The sequence below is a fragment of the Anser cygnoides genome, chromosome 1 (genome assembly GCF_040182565.1).
Source record: "Anser cygnoides isolate HZ-2024a breed goose chromosome 1, Taihu_goose_T2T_genome, whole genome shotgun sequence".
Lineage (NCBI taxonomy): Eukaryota > Metazoa > Chordata > Aves > Anseriformes > Anatidae > Anser > Anser cygnoides.
In genome coordinates this window covers 150,440,284-150,456,280 of record NC_089873.1, presented here as the reverse complement: position 1 = coordinate 150,456,280, position 15,997 = coordinate 150,440,284, and positions in this window count along the sequence as shown.

Here is a 15,997-nt window from a genome sequence, read left to right as displayed (position 1 = left end):
ATTTGATACTGGCTGTTTTCCACATTTTAATTAGCAAGAACAGATGGCTGTTGCATAATCCTATTTAATGTCTGTGCTTGGTATCTCCCAAATAGCTCAGTGATTAAGTTCATACCTTAGTGTGGCTAAATGCATTAGCTGAAAGCAAACCACTAAGATTCACTTTCTGACATGGGCATAATGCAAGCGTGTTTCCTTCCACTAACCTGAGAGAAAAGCCTCTATTAACTCATAGTCTGTTGGTTGTGAAGATGCCCAGAGGTATTTTGTATAAATGCATATTGATGTCCCATGCGAGTTTTAACTCCCCAGCAGAGTTTCTTTGGTAACTGAGATCAGAGTGCCCCCGTTACATAACCACCATTTTCAACACATACAGCCTAATCATGCAATTGATCACTCTAAATCAAAGGTTTGGGAATTCTCTGGACAGCTCTTTGCAGCTAACCCTTGCTGTGCAATGGGTCGTGCGGGCCTGGCAGCTACCAGAGGTGGCATTGTACAGGGACAAAGGAGGGTGGGTAGGGAAGATGTTGAGCTCTGCAGCCCAGCTGCCTGTCTTACAGGGTCCTGAGGCACAGCAAGGCTGTGAGCATCTCTCCTCCTCCTCGTCATTGCTGCTGCTGCGTTTGGCTGCTATTTACCGCAAAGCAACGAGTTCTATTAATTATCATCGATAACAAGCTACACCCACATGTGTGTGCAACATGAAAAAAAGTAAACTCTCATCATTTAAGCCTGCTGGTATCACAGACAGCAAAGTTCTACCCTGCATACCTAGTAGTATCTTTTTTCTTTCCTTTTTCTTTCTGCTGATTTCATTGAGGTTATATGATACAAGTTACATAGTTGGCAACTCATTCCTGCTTCCTTATTTGATTCTTAATGTTCAAAGGCTACTTTGTTCAGTGTTCATGTAAAAGGGCAGTGCTTTAAGTGTGTGCTTTACTGCATTAGGATGTATATTTTAAGATGTTTAACTGTTTCTTCGTATGAGAAAATAAACTTGCTAGTTGCACAGCAAGGGTTTGAACAGTTCATGTTTTTTTTTTTTTTTTAAACTTACAGTGAAATGTACATGCGCTATGGTAAAAAGCAATTCTAAGTGGTTACAGAAGATTTTGATTTTACTATCCCAGCTCAATTGCTCTCACTTAAAAAACAAACAAACAAATGAACAACAAAACAGAAAAAAAAACCAACTCACACCCTAATTATATGTTATCTCTCCAGCAATATATTTTGTTACAGAAGTCTTGAACATCTCCTGTGTAGCTTTCTGTGCATTTTAATAAAATGTAAAAAAATTTAAAGGAAAGATACATATCTCAATTTGTTGCAGTATTGTATTGGATGACAGAATTTATGGATCTCAGTGAGGTGTGTACATATGTTTTTATAAGGAATAGCTGGTGTGAAATGGCAGGTTTGCCTGAAAATCAAAGCAGTTCCTTCTATGACTGGCAAATTTACAAGGAACTTGATTAATGTCTTTCCCTACTGCAATCTGCAAGTCCTGATTTCATAGTGATAAATACTAATTGATTTTTGCATGGAATTTTTGGCATCATCTCTCCACCTGGAACTTATGAAACCTCCATTTTATGAAAACTCCACATACTGACACTGGGTCTCATCCTTCTTATTTGTATGATTCTGTCTTATTTTCAAATGAAATAACAGTCTCTTAGGTGAGGCCTAGGTGGAAGCACATTGTGGAAGAACAGATATATAATCTCATGTTTGGTTTTCTATACAGAAGTCATTTTCATGAATATAATTATTAGAGTTTAGTAAAAAGAGGAAACATCAACATGGTTCTGTGTCAGCACTGGCATCATTTGCTGAACCAAGACCCCAAAAATCTCACCAAAATTTTTTTGTCATTGCATTGTAAATTAAGGACAGCCTATTTCTTTCTGAAGGCCAGCAATGGTAACTGTTGTATAAATGATAAATAGAACTGAACTTTTAACGAGTCCAAGAGGCCTTCTTCATGTCCTCAAGACATTGTCTCTGCAATGCCTTTGTCTTTACCTGTAAAATGTTGCTGCTGCCAGTTTCACTAAGTCTGGCTTTCACTCAGGAGGCAGAAAGAAACACAACTCAAGCCCAAGCAAATGTTTGTGGACAGGACTTGAGATAGATGTGTCATAAAAAAGATACCTCTCAAATCCTAAAGCAGATTTCATGGTCAATATTCACCGGTCCTTTCTTCCACAGACCTCCTGCTGGATATTAAAGAGACTTCAATGACAGAAAACAACTGTACAAGTTATTGTCATGGTGTATATTGGAATACGTCTAGAATTAATTTAATACTCCAATGAAGAGAAGGTGAAGAAGCAGTACTACAGACAATGTAATATACTATTACCCCGGGGAAAGGTTTTTATATATATATATATATATATATATATATATATATATATTTGATGTCTTTATACACTTCTGTTTGTGTGTTTTATTTCAGGCAAACTCCATGTAGAAATGTATAAAAAGTCCCCTTAGCCCATCCATGTCCAACAACTGCAAGAAAAAAAAAAAAAGTGTTCAAGGAAGTTAGATTCATCACGGGGTATTCTGTGCTTGCTAATTTTTTTTTAATGTTCATTTGGAGTAAAGGCATGAAAATAAATGATAAGGCTCTTTTCTTTATACTTTTATGAAGTCCTTACGAAAGTAAAAAGTTTTTGATTCCTCCAAGCAACCATAAGTGTCTAATCTGGGATGCTTGATATCCAGCACAGAGAAAGGAATCTTATTTGAAATCAGGCCATTCTTAGCCTCCATTTCTACTTCCTCCATTACTCCACTCCCAAAGACAGTTTATGTGTTAAGCTCTGCATCACCAAGAAAAGCAAAGTATTTCCTACAGACATGGGTGTACGTGGAGAGTCCTTAGGAACTCAAGTGTCCCTCACATTGAATGCCTTTTCTCTGTCGGCCTGGCTTGGAAATAAAAGTCGAAACATTCTCTCATGAGAATCAATGGCAAATTCAAGAGAACACAGAAAATAAAAACATAGTCCAAGTAATGAATGGAATAATTTTGTTTGGTTTGGTGTATGGACTCAGTAAATCTCACTTATATAAATGTGTTTTGAAGTTAATTATCTACTAAAATTTCCATCTAAATATATTAAAGAGACATTTTCCTCTTTCTTATTCTGCTGTGAAGTCATTCTAGCATCCAAATGATTGAGCTCTGGCATAAAGCCATTGACATTAAAACGAGGTGTAATAAAGAGAAAAAGGTAATTGCCAGAAGGTCAATGAAGAAAAAAGGGAAACAGCTGTCCTTAATTTAACAATAGCGCTATTAGCAGTGCTGGGAAGTGAAATAGTTGCCAAAGAATGGCCATTTGGATGACCCGCATTGAAGAACCTGAAAAATAACGTCATTTTCTGAATTTCAGATAATCAGAATCAAGTTGCAGATGCTTCTGTGATTGAAAATACATACAGACAAACTGAGTGGCATTAATTTCATGAAAAAGTCCATATGAAAGTCAATAGAAAGAAAGTGTTTTTTTTTTTTTTTTTTCCCAAGGGCACAACTGACTTTTTCCTAAAGTACCTGTGTAAAATGCTGTTCTCTAGAACTACACCTAATTTTCTACATTGGATATGAAGAGACATGGAGGTAACAAGTTTATGTATGGATATCTAAAATTGCATTAGTTAAGTCTCATCAAACATCTCTCTGATGCTGGAACACCAGCAGCTGCATAGGTGGGATCAGGGAATAGCATCCTTCAACACCTGCCAGCTGCTGTCACATCAGGTCTTTAGCAGGGAACACTACTACTGTGCAGCGACACTACATACACATAGCAACTCCGCCAGCCCTTGGTTGTGTGGGTTATATACAGGGTGTATTCTGTGGTCCCAAACTTGGAAAGAGGACTCTTGTCTCATGATCTGCATCTGTATTGGGTTTACGTGGCAAGGTTTTGGTGGTGGGGGGATTCAGGGAGGCCTCTGTGGGAAGAATCCAGCAGCTGCCCCATGTTAGGTAAGGGCCAGTTTCAGCTGGCTCCAAAGGGACTTGCCGCTAGCCTTAGCTGAGCCAATGAGCGATGCTGTTTAGGCCTCTGGGAGAGAAGATTTAAGAAAGGGGGAAAATAAAACTGCTGTGCAACAGCAGCTGGGCAAGAGAGTTGAGAAAATGTGAGAGAACCAGCCTTGCAGACCCCCTGGTCAGTGCAAAAGGAGGGCAGGAGGTGCTCCAGGCACGCAGCAGCAGTTCTCCAGCAGCCTGTGGAGAGGCCCCTGGTGGAGCAGGCTGTCCCCCTGCACCCATGGGTCCCACACGGAGCAGATCTCCACGCTGCAGCCCGTGGAGGAGCCCCCGGTGGAGCAGGTGGATGTGGCCTGGAGGAGGCTGCGGCCCATGGAGAGCCCCCACAGGAGCAGGCCCCGGGCCGGAGCTGCAGCCCGTGGAGAGGAGCCCACGCAGGAGCAGGGGGTCTGGGGGGAGCTGCCGCCCGTGGGGGACCCGTGCTGGAGCAGTTTGCTCCTGGGGGATGGACCCCGTGGTACGGAGCCGTGTGGGAGCAGTTCTGGAAGAGCTGCTGCTTGTGGGAACCCCCCACTGGCTCAGTTCTGGAAGGACGGCATCCCGTGGGAGGGACCCCATGTGGAGCAGCGGCAGAGAGTGACCATGAAGGAGCGGTGGGGACAAAGCGTCATGGACTGACTGCAGCCCCTATTCCCCGTGCTGCTGGGGGGTAGGAGGTAGAAGAGGGAGGATGGGGGGAAAGGTGCTTTTAGTTTCTTTTGAGTTTCTCACTGCTCTAGTCTGCTAGTGATAGGCAGTAAATTATATTAATATCCCTATGCTGAGTCTGTTTTGCCCATGATGATAATAGTTGAGTGATCTTCCTGTCCTTATCTCAATCCTTGAACCCTTTTTGTCATATTTTCTCCCCCTTTCCCTTTGAGGAGGGGGAGTGAGAGAGTGGTTGAGGTGGAGCTCACCTGTGCAACTGAGTAAAACTACCCAGCATCTTTCTCCTACTCAGTTTGCTCTTAACAAGGACATTGAAGAATAACTGATTTCCTCATGTTTCCTTAAAGATAAATTAATCTGGCAGCCGACTTTTTCTCCAAATTGAGTGTAATGTTCCTCCCCACTGTGGGGGATGCTTCCAAATATTCTGGAGAGTGTAAGGGATGTCTTAGGTCAGGTGGGAAAAGCTATTGGTATACAAGTAGGGTTGGTGTTTTTCTTTTTTTTAGTACAATTATACAATTAAAATTAGACAATTAAAAATTAGATTCCCCATCCCCCGATTTTTTTTATGCTTTAATTCAGTTATCATTTGTGATTACAAATCAAAACTAACAGCTCTGTGTATGCTGGAATAATATTCAGTTCTTAGGGCTAAAGTCAACTTCCTGTGGCTAATGCCAGAACTTCAAACACACCATTAGAATACGCTCTTTCCCTGCAGCACTTTGATTAATTAAATTTCTAAATGCAAATTGTTCAAGCTCCCCTGTCCTTTTTAAATTGCAGGAGTGCTTGCTGCTGCTATTAGTGTATTGAATAACTCTTTGGAAAATGTATTCCATCTCTTGACTTTGTTCAGAGGAGAAACAGAAATCAAAGCTTCAATACAATATCCAAGAAAACTAAGTCCCTTTCCTTCTTTGGGCCCATCTTTTCTGCCAAAGCCAAAGCAGCCTGAGAGTCACCTGTAAAGGTGGAGGTAGACTGTAGCTCAATGTCCCTTTATCCTAAGAGATTGTTCTGAATCATCTGCTGAGAATGGCAGGTCCTCAGAAACACCTCACTCATATCTTGCACTTTAGGCAGCACTCATGCATAGACAACTATCAATGTAATCTCTAATCTAAATTTGTAATCCAGAGAATCTCTGTAATTGACTGTATGAAATAGTCTTCTCCAAACAGTGAGACTAGAGTCACGCATACCAGATGGAATGAAACAGTTTGGAGGCCCTTGGCTCTCACTACTGACTACAGAAAGTGCCTAACCAGGATTACATGCTTAAGAAGGCTAAAGTTATGTGATTTGCACCTAGATCAAACCTGCTGTATGAACTACTAAGTTGGCTGTATACATCAAAGTAATTCTGAAAGGAGAAATTCTCAGGGAGCCATACTTTCTTATATTGGTTAGTGATTCATGAAGAAACCAAAGCAGGAGTGCAGATCTTTAACCCTGTAAAGCCTTAGATTTGATTTTATTGTTGACTCAGAAATATACACTGAGATGAAGCTCTCAGCTGTTACTAGAGCTAGTTATAGGTTTTATTGAAGAGAAACCCTCTTTATATACTCCGGACCCCTACAAACAGCTGTTTGTACATTGGTTTTTGTAGATGTTTCTCTAAAAGTGTATATGTCCTAATGCTTTTATGCACTTCTGATTTGCGGAATGCACTGCAATGCTGAAATTTGCTTTATTACAAAAATATTTTTCCCACTGTGTTTTTCAGCTATTTATACAGTTGAAAAAAATCATTTTTTGCACTTTCAATTCAATTCTGGACAACAGCCTATTTGCCTGGGTTATGGTCACCTGTAAACAGGCAGTTGAATGTGTTATGATATATATTCATGCATTTATTCTGTGATCGTAAATTTGTAAGAGCTCTTTCATGAGTACAGAATAGGAGGTTAGGCCTTTCTTCAGTAGAACAACCTATCTCATCCTCCTCCTTTCAGTACCTGTTTCTTTTCTACATACTTCTAGTTAATGTAAATATCTCTAACATTCTGTAATGGCATACCAATTACAGAAAGCACCCCATCAAACCACCAGCATTCATGAGGCTTTGATCTCCTACATGAAGCAAAACACAACACTGGCCTTTTTTTCTATCAAATTATTTTCCAGAGCTATCCTTGGATATGAGTATTTCTTATTCTTTATTTTCTTTAGTGAACAAGTGCTTATAAATCTCATGCTTTCAGTCACATGTCATGCTTTCAGTCACATGACATGCTGACAGTCATGTCAGTTTATTTATGTGAAGTTTTGCCTTGTCTGCTTCTATTTAAATACATGGAATAGATCCAGTTTTGGAATATGTCTTATCTATATTATGGTGTCTAAAGTATATGTCAACGTAGAAGATCTAGGAGACTTTCAGAAAGCTTGAAGTCCAGGTCTTGAAACACTTTTTGTACTGCTCATTTACTGTCTCAGTTAATTTGTTACCTTTATTATAAACTAATACTATTGCATCATCTGATGACACACGATGGTTATGATACTATTGCAAATTAACCAGGGTGGGAAAGTACTGAGCTCTTGATATAGGCATTGAGTATCTTCAACCAAGTCTAAGACATTTGAGTCAATTAGACACTCATGTTTGGGCCAAAGAAACTTAAAAAAAATCGTCTGTATGACTGTTTGGTATCTCTTCCTTTGTTGTCAAACACATCACTTAATCTACCGAATCTTCACACTTTTGGTATCTATTCCTACATGGTCTGACAGTCTTGACAGCTGTTTTCGGTCTTGCTGATCCCAAATTCTTGTTCTGTTCTAATGGCCTAGATCACAGAAAGCTATTTACTGTTCATTCATAACCATCACTTACTTCAGTAGGAAAGAACAGTGCCAAACATCTAGAAAACAGGTGGAGGGGCAGCCATAAGACATATCATTAATGATCAAAATCAAACCTGAACAGAGTTGAAATCTTGGCTTTGCTGGAGTCAATGGGAACTTTGATTTTAAGGGCTTTTCTTCTCCACATTATGGTTATATAAAGTGCTAAATATTCCTTTTTGTGAAATTTATTCTCATTCTTTTTCCTCCATGCTCATTTAATGGACACATGAGTACAGAAGGGAGGAAATATATGATGCCATAGTGCTCAGAGCCAGTCTCTGATTAAGTGGCCTAAGTGAATCAGGCCTAGTAACACTAGTAACAACACTAGTAACAACAGGTGGGTCTCCATCTCATTTATACAAAAAATCATTTGTGCACTAAAATATGCTAGGGTACCCAACAACCTAATCTGCAGCTACACATGCGGGTTTTGGGCATGGTTCATTTTACAGTTAAACACATAAACATATTTGTCGTACTAAGGTAAACTTGAGCTTACTGAAAACGTTCTTCTTTTCCATGTGTTGTCAGTGAATGCACAGGGGAAAATTACCCTTTCTATATGTTGAAAGATACATCAGAGTAGTTTTGTCTGTTATTTAATAATTTTTAATATATGTCAAGTGGTAAAATGTGTGTATAAAAGAATGATGAAGCATGAAATTATTCATAGAGGGGAACGTTTTGCACCAATTTATGGAGATCTGTCTCCTCAGAGTGATCACCCTGATAACTCTGGGGCCTGCAATGTGAGAAAGACATAGACCTTTAGATCGGTACTTCTGTGAGTTGTCCTATGCTATGCAGGTCATGGATCTCATTTAATGTCTCCATATGTAGACAGAGCAGATGTCTGTGCTCTTGGAATATATTTGATACCAATGGCAGAAAGAAAGGCAGAAATCAAAAAGTTATGTTGATATTACCAAACACAGATATTTCAGACCTCCAGGTAGTTTTCTCTGTCATTTCTTTGCATAGAACAATATAAAAGGAATGGCAAAGACAGAAAATATTAAGGTCCCCACGTTAGCAAGGAAAGTGGTAGAAAGGGAACACAAATATAACCATAAGCTGTTTGGGCTGCTGTTTAAAAGAGAACACCTGTATAGCAAGCGTAGATTTTCACTTAACCAAAATGAAATCAGATTACTGGTTTGCAAAACTAATTTTTATGTGTGTAAACCAGTTGTGGGAGGAAAGAGGTACTAAGGAGTGCTGAGGTCCTGTTAAGGCATCTCTTGGAGATCCAAAGGTAGTTGCATTTTCTTATCCTTGGGTAATACCCAAGGAAAAAAAACACTATAGCAGTTACAGATAGATTGCGGAATACAAAAGTAACTCTCTAAAGATCATACAACATGTAAAATGGAGATAAAGATAAGATCAGAGGGGGAAGGCTGTTTAAAAATAATAAAGGAGCTAAATAAACACTGGCACATAGAAAAAAAGATAAAATTTATGTAAGTGTCTTTGCACCATTACAGGAGGCTTAAAAACAAAAGCCAGGTTGCCAGGCATTGGAGGAGAACCTATAATCTTCATTATCAAGCAAGGTGTAGTCACAAAACAATGGGACATGGTTTGTCATGCATATAATCATACAGAGAGAACAGATGGTGAAAAAAGAGGTGTGGGAGTGACCTCGTACCTGAAAAAAAAATAAAATCCACAGACTCTAATAATTTCTGAATAGCATAGGTCACATGATATAGCACAGACCTCCACACAGAAGCCTTCAAAACTCCTGTATGGGAGCTACCTCAGCACTTACATCAGGAGAAGGGCTTTGGGTTAAGTCCTTCCACTAACAAGCACATCAGGAGTTTTGCTATTGGCACCAGTGAGTTTAGGATTTTATTGCCTTTACGGGGTCCTGAGGCTGCTGGCACAGCCCTACCCACTCTAGGTCTGTGCAGCATCCTCCTCCCTGAGCACTCCCGTCTGGCTGGCACACCACCAGGCATCCATCCACCAGCTGTGAGTGGAGCAGCCATATGGATGGAGAGCTGGCAGGAGGTCGAGCGCCACATGCTTACAGCTGTCCCAGGACAGCTCAGAGCTGTGTAGTTTTATGGGACTGGGAGTGCAAACATTATTCCCAGAGATGCAAGAGGTAATTGAACCTCAGTGCCTTAAAGAAAGAAATAGAAAGCCACTGTAGTGAATAACAACAATGGCAACACTATCCATAACATTAAAGATGAAACCACAGACTGAATATGTACATAGCTTATTAAATTATTGATAACTCAGTATACTTTTTTTTTGGAATAGCTAATTCTAGAGAGAAAAATAAAAGAACCTATTCCTGAAATGATATTATCAGTTAAAATGTAATCTTTTCAGCTCTTCTTCCAGAAGATGATGTTTTAATTACTACATAATGCTGGTGAAATAATCTGAAAATTTGTAACAGGAAACAAGTGTTGCTAGAATAAATTAAACATGTCCATAACACATTGTCTCATCACCACCATAAGGACAACCAAGCAGCCTAGCTGGCAGGTCTGAGTGGCCCATGGAAGCTTCTGTGGAGGAAAATCCCTGGGTCAGAAGCATTTGGCTTCCTCCCCTCCTCTGAGCTTGCCCCATGGAATGGGGTGCAGACCCATGCTCTCCCAGGGGCATTCCAGGAATTCAGCTGCAAGCTGTCCGTCACAGGCGGCATCATTTAAACCATTGTATTTTGAAAGTAAAATTGTAAAACTGTCTTAAAAATCAGTCAAATAAGAATGCTGTCAGTTCTAAGTATCTACTGACACCAGGGGAAGAAACAATGGAAAGGGAAGCTGCCAGAAGCCAAAGGTGAAATCATCCTTATCAAGATGGAAGAGATATCAAATGAGGAGAAAGCTGTGCCCTGGGGGGATAATTCCATTTGGAATAGTGTTCTGCTGGTTCTTTGCTGCATCTGTACCTGAAATTTCTGGTAAGGCTGGTAGATTTAACCTGAAGTTATTCATGTGAATAATTGTTCAAACTCACATTCTGTTAGGACAGAAGGGAACACATGGGCCCCAGTTTTTTACAGTCATTGTTATGAAGGGGTTCGAAATTAACACAGAAGAGGGAGGCTTAAGGAAAATTAAAGAGGCTGTTTTCCTTATTCATAACAAGACGTATCTGGGTTACAGTTAAGTAAGTACATCCTGGCTTCTTGCCTTATACTTCCTCTCCAATCAGTAATACTTATTTTTTTTAGTAAAATCAACTGTTACAGTGAACTGAACAGGCAAACATTGTTGCCATGGCTCTTGAACTGATCAGCATAAAGCATTGTTCACCCTCAGACCTGTTATTGGTTTGGGGGAAGATACACAGTCAATCACAGAATCACAGAACCACAGACTGGCCCAGGTGGAAAGGGCCCTCTGGAGGCCACCAGGCCCAAGCCCTGCCCCAGCAGGGCCACCCAGCGCAGGCTGCCCAGGCCCACCTCCAGGTGGCTTTTGAAGACCTCCAAGGAGGAGACCCCACAGCCTCTCTGGGCAGCCTGTGCCAGGGCTCCTCACCCGCACAGCACAGAAGTGCTCCTGGTGCTCAGAGGGAGCCTCCTGGGTGCCAGTTTGTGCCCAGGGCCTCTGGTCCTGGCACTGGGCACTGCTGAAAAGAGCCTGGCTCCATCTTTTTTGTACCCTCCCCTCAGTTATTTATAGGTATTGATGTGATCTCCCTGATTCTCCTCCAGGCTGAGCAGTCCCAACTCTCCCAACCTTTCCTCACAGGAGAGTTGCTCCTGTCCCTTGACCACTTGGTAACCCTCTGTTGGACTCTTTCCAGTATGTCCAGATCTCTCCTGTACTGGGAAGCCCAGAACTGGACATAGTACTCCAGGTGCATTTTTGCCAATGCTCGGTAGAGTGGTGTTCTCTATGCCAGGTGGTGTTCTCCTCAGTCCTGCCAGTGAGGTCAAAGGGTGTGAAAAGAAGGACTCTTAGTACAGGTCAATACTACAGAATTGATGTTGTCAAAAGGGTTTATGGTTTTTACGAACATGGGACTGTGTTTGAGGATCAGCATCTGCTTGGAAGAATCAGGATGCATGTCACTAAGTGGGCAAAGACATTTTTGCTGATAAGATGGCTGACCTCATAAGGAGGACTTTTAACTAGGAAGGGGAAAGAAGGGAGGGGATACCCAGCAGCTCTGGGAAAGAGTGTTGGACAGGGTTGCTGAACAAAGGGCACAGTGTGATGTGATAAGGAGCGATCACAAAATCAACAAAATGGGGATGAAGCAGAGTCAACTCCAGCACTTGCAGGTTGCAAGGAAATGCCTGCAAAGTGCTGTTGTGGAAAAATCCCCCCCATACACACGCTTTCTAGGAACACAACTTGCTGGGGTGCCCCTTTTAAATGCCTGTACACTAACATATATATATATGTATAGGGAATAAGCAAGATAAGGTACAGGTGAGTGTATGGTTGCAGGGCTACAATCTCATTGGGGTCATGAAGATGTGGTGGGATGGCTCCCATGAGTGGAGTGCTGGAATGGAAGGATACAGGCTCTTTAGGAAGGACAGGCAGAGGAGGCAAGGAGAGGGCATCATCCGCTATGTCAATGAGCAGCTGGAGTGCATGGAGCTCTTCCTGGGGATGGATAGGGAGCTGACTGAGAGTTTATGGGTTAGGATTAAAGGGAGGGCGGGGACAGGGGACATTATAGTAGGGTTCTGCTACAGGCAACCTGACCAAGAAGACCAAGCAGATGAGGCCCTCTACAATCACCTCATCTGAATATTACAAAGGTATACACTACCCTAGGAAAACTTAAAAGCACGACTTTAGGAAAAACCTAAAAGCACAACTTGTAAATTCCAAAGGTTCTAGAGATGAAAAAGGCCTCAAATTTTGTGTTCAGACTGTAGTAAATGTTACTGTATCTGGCAAATGACCTGGAGGGAGATGGTAGCTTTGTCATATCCAGCTCCTCCAGAAGATTCCCTGGGCCACTGATAACTCCTCTTACACAGTTAGGCTAAGCATACTTTACTCTGGGTGATAGGAGCATTACTGTCATGAAAGATGGTGATAAGTATGTGAGGACCTGCAGAGAACTCAAGTTACATGACCTTTACTCAGTTTGCAGTAACAGGTTAACTGGAAGGACCGACCATTTACACCAGTGGTGAGGACTGAAGACAAGTGTAAGATTTCAAAAAGTCTTTAGTTTGGGATAGTGTCTAGCTGTGTATATTCTGAATTGCAGTTATAAAGTGTTCTTCCTCCACTCCTAAAAGGCACATCTAAGAAAAACTGAAAAGAATCTATAGTGGCCTAAGTTTGGTTTTGCTGTCACTACCTTTACAATAATGGTGTAAGGTGCCAGTCAGAAATAAGGGCTTTTGGAAGCATATAGGAAGATGTAGTCTCTGCCACAAAAAGACCTTATCATCCCAGAATTATCCATAGGGCCCAGTCTGCAATACACATATCCCTTTGAAATATCTGTACTTGAGGGTATCCCTCAAGAGGCATCTCTGCAATTCTCTATTACATGCCACCCCACAAGCTACAAAGTCAATCCAGCAGTACTACATACCTTTCTACAAGTTCTTGCTTTGAAGAGAGCCACTGTTTGGAATAATGAAAATGTTCTCAGATGAAAAGAAAAAAAAAGGCACGATGAATGCATTTTACGCTTTGAAATTGCACAGTTGTCTAGCTGAGGAGATGCATTTGATGGTATAAAAATTTGATGATATAAAAAACAGGTAGATGAGCATACTGACATTGCATTTCAGGTCTGCCTATGCATTGTATCTTTCTGATGGGATATGTTCTTGGTGCGCTGGCTTCATGGAAGAGTGAGTGCTTTACTGTGCACAAGTTCCCTGGGGCAAAGAGAAGGTTAAAAACCACACTTCACCCCGAAAGGTTGGTGCTCAGTTGCAGTCTTTGCACTTAGGTGGTGTATAGACAATTCCATCGTATCCTTCTCCAGAGGTGCACACCACTGTCAGCTGGACACAGAGGAAAATAACAGCAATAAACTACAAAACAACTGGAGAAAGAAATGACATCCCTGCGGTTTGGGTGCATTAAATTCAACTGAGAGGCTTATTTGTGGAACATTGTCATCCTAGGCTCCCTTTGAAATCAACAGAGAAGAACAGGCACTTCCATAATGTGATTCAGATGAAGAATGGACTCACTTTTTCTCTGGAGGTTTCCTTTCTCTCTCAATTACCTTTGCAGAAGTCCTTGAACAACTCTGTTCCTAATTAGGCAACTATGCTGCTACAGTCTCAGTTAGATGCTTAGCATTGGGTGTGATAAGTTCAGGGCTTAGGTCAGAATATGGCTCACATGGTTTTGGTGCTTAATACATATTCAGGTAGAATTTAAACACTACAACCTATACAGTCTGTCAACCAAGGCCGCTTGACCGAGTGTCTGTATTAAAAATTAACAGTAAAGAATACTTAAATAGCAGTGACAGCTGGGACCGAGCCTCAGGAATCTCTCATGCCTGCCCTCACCAATGGGCTGCAAAATCAAGTTCCCTCTTACCTATTCTCTCTCTGCTCCATGGCCTCGCATAGTGAGCAGAATGAAGAACTTCTTTAGCTTGATGGGTAGGCTAAGCTCTGAGGAAAAGGGAATTGCGGTTCAAACCCCTTCAGTCTGAGAAAGGCTTAAAATCCATGTTTCCCACTTCTTGTAAGAGTGTTCAAACAATGAAGTTATTCTGAAGTGGCTGCTGCCTCTTCCTCCTCCATCATTAGCTGCTTGCTCTCAAGAGAGGACTCAGTGCTCTGGATTTCAAGTGGATGGAGGTGACCGAGGTTCAACACTTGTTCAGATCTAAACTGAGAGGTTTCCCAGGTGATTGGTAGGTGGGAGTTTCAGTGACCTGCTCAGGCAGTGGAGAGAAATAGGGTCTCTGCTGCTTTGAATGATTTCAGAGGTGACTACCTTTCCCCACCAACTGTGTTTGGAATTGAGATGCCTACCTCAGGTACACTGAATCATCCTGCTGGGCCAGGGGCTGCCTGGAAACATGGCAGCACCAAAGCTGAGCAGTTCCTGTTGACAGTCTGAACATTGCCTTTATTTCATTACACAGTTCTTAGCCATTTCTCTTTGGCATGTACCGAAGAAATGGTGTTTCTGTGACAAAAATATTCTTCACCTCCCATCATCTGTTAATCATAGCAGTCTAGAATAGAGGAAAGAGTGCTTTCAGCAAAAGACACCCGAAACATACTCAAGGTGATTGAGAGCATTTTTTTCATCTTTCAAGATTTCCCTTCCATGAAGAATTGGTATAGTTGTTTGTGATCATGCTATAGAGTGCACTGGAGGACTGGGAACATACATGCAGTTATGTACTGAATGTTTGCCGGCCTACGCTTGACATACTCTAGTCCATCCTTTGGCATAGTAATGAGCATAACAGGCAGAGAAAGTGTGTTCACTCTGCTATAAATAGCTAGTTGCATTAAGTATAACATTTACATTTGCTTGTAGTTGTCTGAATTCAGAACAAAATTCGATGCACTACACTCATGCCAGTAGATCCTCTATCCCCCCCCACTTAATTGCAGTCTTTTTTTTTGCTAGCTACTTTTCCTCTTCCAGTCCTCAGCATGCAAATTATGCCCACTTTCACATATTTTCTGACCAATTTAGACCTAAAATTTATGCTGCTGTTCACATCGCTGCTGAAATTGGCTCAGAGCTTTCCAAGGGAGTTGCACTTGTTGACAGCAGGTATGAATATATTTCTTGGATTTGAATGCCTTCGTGTGAAAAAAAAATTGCAGAGCACTGTCAAAGCTGTGGCTGATATACTGCATAAATGTATAAAGTAAATAACCATACTTACTATGATGAATTCTAGTCTTAAACCCTAATAACCACCTTTTGCGGGTAATGAAGTTGCTGATCTTTTATGTGGAAAATATAAGCCTGGCACCCTAACATTTATGTTCAAAAAAAAAAAAAAATCAAAGGCTGGTTATCAATATACTTACTTAAATCCTCAAATTCTGTATATGGATAGGTGGTTAAAAAATTACCAATTACTGCAATATCATGATAGGTTCTTCCAGCAGGAACATGAAGCAGGAAATCCCACAGGACAGCTGGAGTCCGAGAACTATTTTAGACACTTTTTTTTTTAGGCAGAAGGTGCTGAGCCTCCTTTCAGAGGATATTGATTTTGAACTCTGTATGATATACAGACTGGCCTGATATTGACCTTTATCAGAACTGCAGCTGAACAGTTTTCAAAGCATCTGCTTAGCAAAACAAAAGTAAACTACAGAAGCATATTAGACACAAAGCACTGACCTCTCTGGACTGTTATTTCCTTTGTTTGCTATTTAAACATGAGTTTGTAGTCTGAAAGGCAGCTTACTCAGGCTAACAAATTCTCTGAATGAAA